The 12,495-nt window shown below is 45.9% G+C and overlaps 1 protein-coding gene across 1 annotated transcript in view; it reads left to right on the forward strand.

Moving 5' to 3' along the window:
- The first annotated feature begins 5,329 nt into the window (after positions 1 to 5,329).
- PKIG (cAMP-dependent protein kinase inhibitor gamma) overlaps positions 5,330 to 12,495 on the forward strand; it is a 30,490-nt gene continuing 23,324 nt past the window's right edge. Inside the window, 2 exon segments of the mRNA XM_054046279.1 lie at positions 5,330 to 5,424; positions 6,024 to 6,094. The gene's annotated coding sequence lies outside the window, so the exon portion shown is untranslated.

Here is a 12,495-nt window from a genome sequence, read left to right on the forward strand (position 1 = left end):
AGAGAGGGGAAGACTCCAAGCTCAGCCTGCAAGCCAGATGCAGCCTGTGGAGTTCTGCACTAAGAATTGCCAGAACCCTCCTGTTTAATAAAGAGATGCTGCATGTAATGCAGTAAGCAGTCCATTCCATGACTGCTGAATCCAGGCCAAGACAGACCTTATGTGATAACTGTGAAGCACAAGCTGCATTTCCCAATCTGTGAGCTAGAAAGAGCTACAGAATTATGAGTAACCAGCATCCTGAAGACTCCTCAAGCCTCTTCTCTCTAGTGAGGGACACTACATTGGTGGCAAGGACATATGGATTGAGGCTCAACACCTGGTCTCATTCACGCTGCAAATGCCGTTTCACTGAAGGTCTCTAGAGCAGTGGTTCCCAAACTTGTTCTGCTGCTTGTGTAGGGAAAGCCCCTGGCGGGCCGGGCCGGTTTGTTTACCTTCCACGTCCGCAGGTTCGGCCGATCACGGCTCCCAGTGGCTGCGGTTTGCTGCTCCAGGCCAATGGGAGCTGGAAGCGGTGTGGGCCGAGAGACGTACTGGCCGCAGCTTCCAGCAGCTCCTATTGGCCTGGAGCAGCGAACCGCGGCCACTGGGAGCCGCGATCGGTCGAACCTGCGGACGCAGCAGGTAAACAAACCAGTCCGGCCCACCAGGGGCTTTCCCTACACAAGTGGCAGAACAAGTTTGGGAACCACTGCTCTAGAGACACCAGTCATCTATCTCAGTGATACCCAGCCATCTCAACTACAACAGGAAATGCCAAGTCCCCCAGGCAAAGCTCCACACTGGCACTAATGTGCCAGGCACCCAGTTCTTAATGTTCATTGAGAGATCCCATTTCACATATGAAAGAGTAGAATGAAAGCTCAAGTACCTATGCAAATGGGTATCATGGGTAAGGTAGATGGACTCCAACCATGGATATCTCTGATAATGAAGGCACCAAAACCCAATAACCCAGATCAAATCAGAATATGAATCTCCCCAAAACTGTGCTCCTCTGGGAATGGCATGACTTACCCAACATTGATGCCACCATTGGTGATTTTGAGGAAACCACAACTTTCTCCTTGTCGATGTCAGTGCTAGATGTCATCAGCTTGAACTTACACTAGAAATGAGCTCTCTCATCATCGGAACTGCTTAGAGTCTTTCAGTTTCAGTGAAATCTGGCTCTTTTTTTAAAAAAAAAAGCAGACAAAGACTTTCTGGTTTTAATTTTTTATGGTTTTGGAAATTTTTCAAAAAAAAATTTCAACAAATTTGAAACAAAAAAATTAAGCTTTTGTTTATGCTGAAAAAATGCTCTCTTTTCTGTTTCCATATTGACACATTCCATTTGAAAGTTTTTGATTGGTCATTTTAGTCACATGGTAAGTTGGAATGTTTCAATTTTCAAAATGCGTGTATTTCAAATCAGAAAAATTCTGTCTAAGTATAATTCTGTAGAACATTCAGAACATTAAAACAGGACCATCGTAAAACATAAAATGAAAAATGCTTTCAAATTTCTTGAAATTTCCTGTGTACCTATAGTACTTATATAGTCCTGGTTGCAATCTGAGCACTTAACTGTCTTTAGTGTATTTATCCTCAAAACTCTCTTGTGAATTAGGGCAAAGATATTATCCCCATTTTGCAGGTGGGGAACTGAGGCACAGAGGCTATGTGACTTGCCCAAGTCATGCAGGAAATATGTAGAAGAAAGAGAAAATTGAGCCTGAGTCCCAGACTTTTCCTAACCACTGGACCATCCTTCCAATTTCTGTGGAGCTGTGCCCCCCACCTTTTTCACCCAGATCTGATACAATCTCAGCACCTCTTAGTCTTCAGCGGTTCACAAGACTCAAACCCCTAATCCAGCAGTTTCTACAAGACTGGCTTAGCACCAAAAAATTCAGCAATTAGATATGATTCATGGGACTCATGGCAAATCAGTCAAAGCAGTTTGGGTATTTGAAAGACTCCAAGAGCGGAACCTCACTCTCAATTGGGCTAAGTGGGAATTCCACAAATCCCCAGGAGAATATTTTGTCTGTGTCATTTCTGTGACTGGACTAGTCCCAGATCCTAACAAGGTAGCAGTTATCAGAAGCTTGTCGGTTCCACAGCATGCCAGTGAGGTACACTACCTCCTAGGAATGCTCAAGAATTGTGTATATAGCTAATCAGGATCATTTCTATACCTGGGTAATAACATCATTCCAGAAATCAACCGATCTAGGGCCAGTGGTTTAAATGTAGGGGAACTTTCCTCCCCCACCTTAAACTATTTATTCCTTGGCTGCAAACATTTCACTGTCTCTCACCCCATGGGGGTGTATTTGTCTGCTTCTCCCCCATACAGTTCCATGGCATGTGCTATGATTTGCTAAATTCCTTATATCGCAACCCAGCATTTACATTGGGATGAGCTTTGAGACCTTTGTGTCACTTCTCTGTACCCACTCTTGACTAGAAATGTTACAAATCATAAGTCACTGCGTGGGGGCATTCCCATAAGAGCTCTGTAATACTTGGATTTGTTGGTGATGGCAGTGCAGGCACAACTTATCCCTGGTGTAGCTCCATTGACTTTGGCAAAGTTGCTTTTTATACGGAGCATAACTAACCTGTGGAACTCGCTGCCACAAGATAACACTGAGACTAAGAGTTTAGGAGATTTTAAAAACAGATCAGGCATATATATGGAGATGAATATCCACAGTTATAATGAATAGCATATACTTTTTGCTTCAGGACAATGACTAACTGTGGGGGGCGGGGATATTCCACAACTGTCCATTGCAAGATTTCTTGCACTTTTATCTGAAGCAGCTGGTGCTGACTATTATTGGAGGCAGGATATAGGACTAGCTGGGTCACTGGTCTGAGCTGATAAGGCAATTACTATGTACATCAGGCTGAATTCAGTCCATTGTTTGCCCATGAATCAAGAGGTGTGAGGCTGACCTTTTCCAAGCTGCTGTCACATGGACTTAACCAAAAGGGATTTCCTTTCTGGATCAGAAGTGATACCAAAGCATCTGTTGTGCAAAATAATGCTGAATTATTGTAGAATAGTTCCAGGAATTTTGGAACATCTGTTCATTTTGAAACCGTGCTGAGATCACTGCATTAATTCCACATGTTCAGCTACCACCCAGTAACGTCAGAGAATGGAGCACAAAAAAGATGTGTATTTGGCTGAAGGCAATGCTAGTGTAATTCATTCACAATCAGATACACTGGGGATGCTCCTGCAGGTGTCCTGAAATAGCTGCCCATTAAATTCACTAGATAAAGGTACACCTCTACCCCGATATAACACAACCCGATATAACAGGAATTCGGATATAACGCGGTAAAGCAGCGCTCTGGGGGGGCCGAGCTGGGCACTCCAGTGGATCAAAGCAAGTTCGATATAACGCGGTTTCACCTATAACGGGGTAAGATTTTTTGGCTCCAGAGGACAGCGTTATATCAGGGTAGAGGTGTACCAGATAAAGATCTGAAATGCCAGTATTCCTGGATCAGTTACTTTAGCCGCTCACACAAAGGCCAGAATGAAACTCCTATGGTTACAAGGGGAACCCATTATGTGAAAGTCACCCCTGCCTGGAAGGCCATTGCATCACATTAATCATAGAATCATAGAACTGGAAGGGACCCCGAGAAGTCATCTAGTCCAGTCCCCTGCACACGTGGCAGTACTCATTATCTAGACCATTCCTGCCAGGTATTTGTCTAACCTGCTCTTAAAAATCTCTAATGATGGAGAGTCCACAACCTCTCTAGGCAATTTATTCCAGTGCTTAACCACCCTGACAGGATATTTTTCCTAATGTCCAACCTAAACCTCCCTTGCTGCAATTTAAGCCCATTGCTTCTTGTCCTATTCTCAGAGGTTAGGAAAAACATTTTTTTCTTCCTCCTCCTTGTAAAATATACTTGAAAACTGTTATCATGTCCCCTCTCAGTCTTCTCCTTTTTCAGACTAAACAAACCCATTTTTTTCAATCTTCCCTCATAGATCATGTTTTCTAGACCTTTACTCATTTTTGTCGCTCTTCTCTTCTTCTAATCCAGCAATAGCCCTGGCTGGGAGGATGCATGAGCCGCACAAACCCAACAGGGGGCCTCTGCATGCCCACGTGCTCCACAGGGGTCTACATGCCAGGTCTATGTGGCTCAGTGTGGAGTGAGCCCTTGGGGACTGGCCCTTGCCAAGCCTCACGTATGCACCTCCAATGGCCCAGAATCCTCACATAGGGGATTGGGGTGGGACAGTGCTCGCTGCTCCAGTCCACGGGCTGGAATCAAGGCTGCTGATGCCTGTGGGTTGGAAAGTTGAATTCCATCCTCCAGCTAACCAATGAGTTGCCCTCTCAAAGTCGATTACTTTGGGGAGCAAAGGCAAATTCCACCCCAGAAGAGCAGACATGCACAATCCTATCTCTTTGCTTGCCAGTTCCGGCAAGCATGCCCTTATGGGTCTTTTGTTTTAAGCTCCTCCTGGGGCAGAGCCACACATGTATATGCAGCAAATCTGAAGCCCTGGGCTCTGGCTCTTTGGGCTGCACAGCCAGTGATCCTAAGAAGAGCAGAAGGACAAAGAAGCAAAATAAAAGAGCAGGGACTTTCTAGGTGGGCATCCTTCCTTCCTAGATTCATGTGCCTGGCTGGTGCCATAGTGGGGGCAATGTATTTTGCCAGACATATGGGAATGCTGCTTCGTTTCCAGCCTGGCATGTCAATGGAGCCCCTGATTGTCAAAGAACGAAACGATGCAGTAAATGCGTGAGGTCAAATTTTCCTTTCTTTATCTGGACACTAATAATAATAATAATAATAAGTATTTTGCATTTATATAGCCTGACCATCTCAAAGTGCTTCCCAAACATTAAATAAGCAAGTCTCCAACTCCCTCTGTGAAAGAAGCAAGTATTAATAACAGTGCCATTCTATTGATGAGGAAACTGAGGCACAAAGAAACAAAGTGACTTGCCCAAGGTCGCACATGAATCAGTGGCAGAGCCAGTGAAGGCCCTCACGAGTTTTGCCTCATGCTCCAATCACTCAATAATTCAGTGAAAAGCCAACGAAAAAAAAAAAGAAAGGGCCCAGATCTGCACCATGGTTGCAGCTGTGGAGGGATTATGCCTGTTGTAGCAGTACAGTGGGCTAATGAATTAAACCAGTTAAAGTTGCTGCACCAGCTAGTTCTTGCTTTCCATTCTGCTAATATTTGCTCCTGGGACAAAGGTAAAAACAGTCCATGATGTTCCAGTTGGTCTGAAAGCTCAAACAGCTGCTAAAATAAGTGCCTTGGCTGCATTTTGCAGGTCAGGAGATTGCAATCCACCAGCAGTTGTTAAGACCACAGAGGAAATTTATTTGACTGGGGTTCAGGGACATAAGGATAACATTCAGCTGCAGGCAATGGTGAGTAAACCTAAGAAACACAAGATAAACTAAACAAATCATCTAAAAATACAGTACCAAATTTCCCGTCTGGTTTTAAAGCATCTAATAGGGAAGTTTCACTGATTTAAACTCCAGTTTGGCTGGTAACTGAAATGTATTTACATTCTTGAGGGAGCCAGTGAATCCTCTGAGCCTGCTGGGTCAAGCTGTCAAAAGTGGGGTCGTTGCACTTCTCCTCAGCATGTGCAAATCAGTTTTAAAAAAAAAAAAAGAAGAGAGAGAAACCACTTTGGGAAGCAGGGCCTCTTCCTAGGCCTTGTCTGCATTGGGACTATAGCCAGCGGGATTGCTGCATTGGTGCAAACCCCTGATGTAGACATCATGGTTCACACGAGTGGTTAAATCCCAACGTAGATAAGTTTCCTGCCTTCGTGTCCATCAAGCCAGGCTCTGGAAAGCCAGGTCCCCAGCCCGCCAGGTAAGGCCCTTTCAGCATGTACTTTTCCTTGGCAGCTGTGGTCACAGGTAGATTTAAAGAGAGGTCCGCACAGTGAATGTACTAATTAAAGCATAGGAAAAATACATATAATGAAAATTGGCTTTCTCCTGTTCCTCAGAAACATTTGCTCTGATGTGTACGCAGCTGACCATCTGAAGACATGGATAGTAGGAAGGTCAACTAAATAAGGTAAGATTTTACATTCTAATTGGTTATCTGGAAAGGCAGCTGGTGGGACTTGATTTTTCATTCACAGGGTGACTTAAAAATCACACAAACTGGAAGGATTCCCCCCCCCCCTCCATTTTGTAAAAAGACACTTGACTGCTTGCTACGTTGAGAATAACTGCTAGAAAGTTGTTGAATGAGAGTTAAAAAGAAGCTTTAGGAAACACCCATACATCCTACTGACTGGAATGTGTTGGCATCTAATTTAGGTCTCTTCTAATTTCTATAAAGGGTTAATTAGATAGTGAGACCCAAGCAATGGGTTGAAGGTACAGTAGTCTGGGAAGCTGACCTGGAAAAGGAGATAACATGAGTCTCGGGAACTCATTCTGAATAATATGCACAAACCTTTGTGGAGTGGCATAGCTGGGCCATGCAATTAAGGGGAACTGTTGCAAATTCCCCATTTATTTGTATGTGATCCCAGTGTCTGTACACAAACCCCAACTCGTGTTGTTAGTAAGGGTTTTGCCCCTGAAAGTCTGAAGCTTAAAGTTTGCATGATCCCTCCTAGACATTGCTGGATGTGCAGAGATTGCACCTCTACGGTTAACATCTACTGTACTGCTGTACATGACTTCCCTACAGTATTTCCTATACTTACAAAATAGGCCATGGCACGGTACTTATACCAAGCCACGGTGAAATGCTGGCTGCCAGGGGTTACATGCTAATGCAAACCATGTTCTGCTGTCTCTCAGTTGTTGGTGTATTTTGTGTAGCGTTTGGGGTATATTTTGAAAACAGCGCTTCATACACACATATCCTGCCCTTTGTTACACGTTGCACTTACACATTCATTAAACATTTCTTGCCAATACAAATGCATGTCACAGACCCTAACTCTGTGTTTAGATTAAATCTAAAAGTCCCTGGTAAGCCCCAAATCCTCACCCCTTTGCAAAGTCTTAGTAAATGCACACGGGGTTAAGAGATCCAGTGGACAGAGTCCTCTGGCTCTGTAGCCACTGCTTCCCCATGGTGGAGGATAGGTGTTAGCCGATAGATCCATGCAATCAGAGTTCCACTGGCTATGCCCTCTAGTCTTCCCAGATTCAATCCCCAGCTCTATGGGCGAGCCATGGAGGCATCAGCTATGCTGTTTCTTGGTACATATTGGCTGATAATGTGGAGCTCTCAGCCATCACGACTGCAGTGTTTGCAGCTTCGGTGATGAAGGACCATAATCCAAAAGGATTCTCTGGTGCATCCAGCCTCATTTTTCCTGCAAATCCTCTCAGTGGTTTGCCATACACCTGCTGTGCACAGCACTCTGCCCCTCAGGTGTTGAGACAGTGTATGTACAGCCATCCCAGCCTAGTGGGAGATGGGGGCGGGAAGATATGACTCTTCTACATGCCTGGGAGCTTTCTCTGTTTTGCTGATTAAATCAGTCAAGTCCACTTGGGGGAAGACTGCTGCCCCTCACTCTGCAGCATCTGCATGTGTATCTGGCTCTTGTTCTGCAATTTACACAGAGCAGGATTTAACCTGTCTGTAGGGAGAAGCTGCTGGTGCTTAATGCATGTCTGAGAAGGAATTCTCCACCTTTCTTTTCCAAAGCACACGGAGGAAGAGTTGTTTCAGCCCAGCCTGGCCATCACACTTTGAGTGGGAAGTTTTAAGGAGTTTCAATGAGTCAACATAACAGGTGAAGATGACAGTTCTAGGCAGATAACAAAACCATTTGGACTGGGCTTCTGGGTCCCCTTGCACCACTTCAGGACTGATTCTGTTATGCCTAAATTGTCTCTAATACACAGGGGTCTAGTCTAGTCTTGCCCAAATGCCACTGATGACAACTTTGCAACTTCCCCTGGGAGATTAATTCCACAGTCTCATTTTTTCTTATAGCCCCAAAGGCAGGGATTTTCCATCATCATTCAAGGCAAACATTGCTACTGCCCTATTATGTACCACATAAGATGTTTCTCTTAATGAGAGGGAAGACTATATAACATGGTACCTTGGGAACAGACTGGAGCCAGTGTTGCTAATCAGCCAGGCTTTTTCCATAGTAACATTCTCTAGGGCCATCTGCTTTATTTTTGTGCTCTTACTGAGAGCTGCTGGGGACCTGACCCACAAGTAAGCTTGCTACCTACTCCCCAGGGCCAGGCCCTTCAGATCAGTCCTATTCAAAAGAAATATTTCTTTGAAAAGCTGAATGTGACTCTCCTAGGCTAGTGGAGGTTTGAATAGGAGGAGAAAGATACAGGTGCGCTGGGGTCTCACATAGTCTCCCTGAGCTCTTTTACACTGAGAATTGTATACCCTAGCCTGCAAGACAGCGGTCTCAGTCTGGGCTCTCCCTTCCTAATGACGTATTCTCATAAAACAAGAGCACTCTAGTGCCTCCCCTTCTCAGGATATAAACAGAGGTCACATCAAATTCATTTCCTTCCCTCTCTGGGTACAAACAACTGCTTCCCACAAACAGCAGGGCCCTCACGCTTCCTGAATTAACCCTACCCTGCTCGCTCCTCTCTCTCCCCACCCCCATTACCCCCAGCTTGTGTTTTCCTACTTCCTTTTATACATGGCAACAGCTGCTGGCCCTTGTTGAAAATAAGCCTCAGCTGTATCTGCTCCCCAGCCATTTAACCCTTCCATGCCTGGTTCCACACCCCTACAGCCCTGCCAGGGGACATGAAAGCATGGCCTTGAATGGAATGCCCTAGGCCAGTGGGATTAGAAGAAGGGAACTGATGCAGTTTGTATCCTGACAGATCACTCAGAATTCAGCAGCCTGGGAAAAATCACATTGCTCTAATGTGCTGTGGGACTATGGGGTAGTTTTCAGCCTTTGAGTGGAAATACACCAGTTATCAGAGTCTGTTTTCCATACTCATTGTTTTATTAATATCTTCCATACAAACAACTCAAAAAACCCAGGGAAAATAAAAATAAAGAAAAAATATGCCACCATAATGCTCCCTGCTGCTCAGTGATATTCCTCCCTTCCAGGGCTGTATGAAGGACACACAGACATAGGTTAGAATCAGCAAGTAGGGGCTAACTGCCATGGAACAGCTCACCCCAGAAATACAAGGCTCCATGTGTTACATCTAGAATTATAGAATATCAGGGTTGGAAGGGACCTCAGGAGGTCATCTAGTCCAACCCCCTGCTCAAAGCAGGACCAATCCCTAGACAGATTTTTGCCCCAGATTCTTAAATTGCCCCCTTAAGGATTGAATTTATAACCCTGGGTTTAGCAGGTCAATGCTCAAACCACTGAGCTATCCTCCCCCCCCCCCCCCCATTGGTGTGTGGCAAGTACAGCGTCCTGGATTCTTCCCTGCCCTGGTACAAAACCTGTCACAGGATGGAGAGGGGCGGCAATATGCCTGCCCTAGCCTGAGGCTCTTGGAAGTCAGTCTGTCCAAGATGCAGGTCAGAGCAGGCCTGAAGGCTGCCTCACATTGCAACTGCTGCGATAGCCTTCCAGGGCCATTGCAGCGCTACAGAATAGCCAGGGGATAAGCATGCTCTGACCCTACCCTGTCCATCCCTGACACCTCCCTGATATGCTACCTGTGTCCATACCTGGCAGAAAGGTGCCCTACCACTGGGGTCTCCAGTGTAGCTGCTTGGGTTAGTATAACCAGCCCAAAGGGACCAAAAGGCACTGATGGTTTCCTTCCAGCAGAGGTATTTTTATCTTTATCACTAATGTACTCATTTGGGTGCTGGATCATCCCAGTTCTGTGGGCTCAGCTCTTGTTCTTTTTAAGCTAGACAGTTAACTTTAACATGCCAAAACTTCCCTTTCCTACAAAGGGCTCATATGTAGAGATTGGTACCCGGGAGCACTCTGTCTGCACTGACCCCTGCTTTGCAAGTGGAGCCCGGATCTTCAGTAATGTGCTTCTTCCCTAGAGGATGTAGAAAGAAAGACCCCTCATTTATTAGCGTCTAGAAACTATGGGATGCATAAAACAAATTCAACATGGGAACAAAGCAAAAATACAAACACTGTCATAGCAACTGGCTTATGGCTGAGTGAAGGAACCAATTATTTCCATTAATCAACATGCTGAGAAGGTTTAAAATGCAACTTTGAAAAATCAGGCTAGATCTCAGAATTTTTTTTTATAAAAGCTTGGTTGCCAAGGGAGAATGTGAATCACTGTCACGGGGGATTTTTCAGGACAGACACTAGACCCGTGTTCCTAAGGTAGAATGAAATCAACCCTGCCCTCATGCAGGTAGACAGACTGGAATAGTGTCTCTTCCATCCCCAAGCCAGGGCCAGATCTTCAACAGGTCAGTTGGCATAACTCCATTGAACAGTGACTCACACCAATTGAGGAGCTGGCCTTCCAGCTGAAAGGGAAGCTTAGCTTGGTTTGAAACTGACCTTCAGAGAAGTACTCATACCACAGTGAGGGTAGGCAGGATAAATGCCTATCCAGCCAGACAGATGATACTAAGGACAGAGAGAAAATGAGGAGAGAAGAAGACTGTTGTTGTGTTCAGTTGGCCCTTTCCTTCCCTCTCCCTCAAGCTCCATTAGTTCAGACAGGAACCATGACAGTCAGGGTCAGCTCTACCATTTTTACAGCCCCAAGCAAAAAAAAAAAAGCCGCTCGGACTGTGCCGCCCCAGGAATGGACGGAATGCTGCCCCTTAGCATGTGCCGTCCCAGGCATGTGCTTCCTCCGCTGGTGCCTGGAGCCGGCCCTGATGACAGTAACTTGGAGGGGCAGTTCCGTTCTGAATGGGATAACTGTGTACAAATGTCATCATGGTCTCTATGTTAATTATGTCTCTGACTCAGGTCCAAAATGCTCCCTTTGCAAGCCCTAGCTGCCCATGTCCCAAACTCAGCCTGGGTCCTGAGAGTCAAGCTGGGTTCGTTCTGGGTCAGGCATCATCATCACCAGTAATAGAGATTCACTGTCTTCCAAGGTGTTGCACAGGGAGGAGTATGGAATCGAGTAACAAAGGTTGTCGGTGTTTTGTGAGTCAGAATAGACTCCAGCTCCCCCTACCATAGCTGGGTTTCAATCCCTCTAGTCAGCAGCTCTGACTCTGGATACTCAGAGGGAGCAGTTTAGTGGAGAAAGAAGGAGTCACATTACCTGTATTGCCACCCCCAAACATTCAAACTAATGATCCAGGCCCCCAAGACTCAAGAGAGTTTTATAAATAAATACATCTGGAGTTATTTTCTTTCCCTTCTGGTTTCTCAGCCTTTAGAGGGCACTTGAGTCAGGTTTTCAGACTTTTCCCTGCTCTCATTGGGGCAATGAAAGCTGCGATTCTCATGTAACCCATGACCCTAGAACTGGGGCTGTAAGAAAAACACCCACTATTGCAAGAAGTGTCCCAGGTCACACTGGGGAGCAGAAGCACACTGTCTGTCTTAAAGCTAGCTCATGTATGTCTACACATGTTACAATCACACCTCCCACTGTCTCATTGCCAAGTCTCCCTTCACAGCTGTGTGATGCTGGTTTGTGCCCCTAGAGGCTGCAGACAAGGGAGAACTGTAAGTAACTTACGCTAGCCCCTTTTCATCACTTGATTACTCAGACATGCTTTTTACTGCATGCTACTATCTATTGCCATTACATGGGATTAGATGTAGCCTTTTATAAACTGACACTCTGGTGCTGCCAGTAACAGGTGGCACAGGATCAGAGCTGCTACTGGAGCTGAGAGGTTAAAGCTGGCTAATGCAAATGCTATTAAGGCTGTTGCCACTGACAAAAGCAGAACAATACACTCCTGAAAGCCCTGCCACAATTACCTCTTTCATGGGCAATGAGGCGGCACAGCCACAAAAGCAGTTGTTCTATTCAACTGTCCGGGGCCTTGTTTGTTACTTTACCATCTTTCCTGAATAAGTTATGTCTGTTGGGATCTGTGCTGGTGCAATACCAGAGGAACGTACACTGTGTTGAGTAGCTGGAGTGGCAGGAGATGCGGTGGCTCAGGAATGAGCTCTGTTGGCAGCCTGGGGGACTGGACAGTTGAAGGTGCTGCAGGCCAGAACTGAGATGCACTGACAGAGTTTCTGAGGAGCACAGAGCTAGAGCAGAAGGGGATGCTGCAGGCTAGGATTGAGATGCATTGGGAAAGTTGTATGGGTGCCGCAGAACTGGGATAACAGGAGATGCAATCGCTCAAGTCAGGATTGAAATACACGCACAGAGCTATGTAGGAGGAACCCCCGAGTGGAGCAGCGAGGGATACTACAAGGTCAGTGCTGAGGTGCACTGGCAAAGCTATGGGGGGTCCTCAGAACTGGAGCAGCAGGGCATGCACAAGAGCAGCAGGTGGGCCGAGGTGCATTGGCAGAGCAGTGTGTGGGCCCAAGCTTGAAATAGCAGGGAGTGCAAGAGAACAGGTGA

The sequence above is a fragment of the Malaclemys terrapin genome, chromosome 12 (genome assembly GCF_027887155.1).
Source record: "Malaclemys terrapin pileata isolate rMalTer1 chromosome 12, rMalTer1.hap1, whole genome shotgun sequence".
Lineage (NCBI taxonomy): Eukaryota > Metazoa > Chordata > Testudines > Emydidae > Malaclemys > Malaclemys terrapin.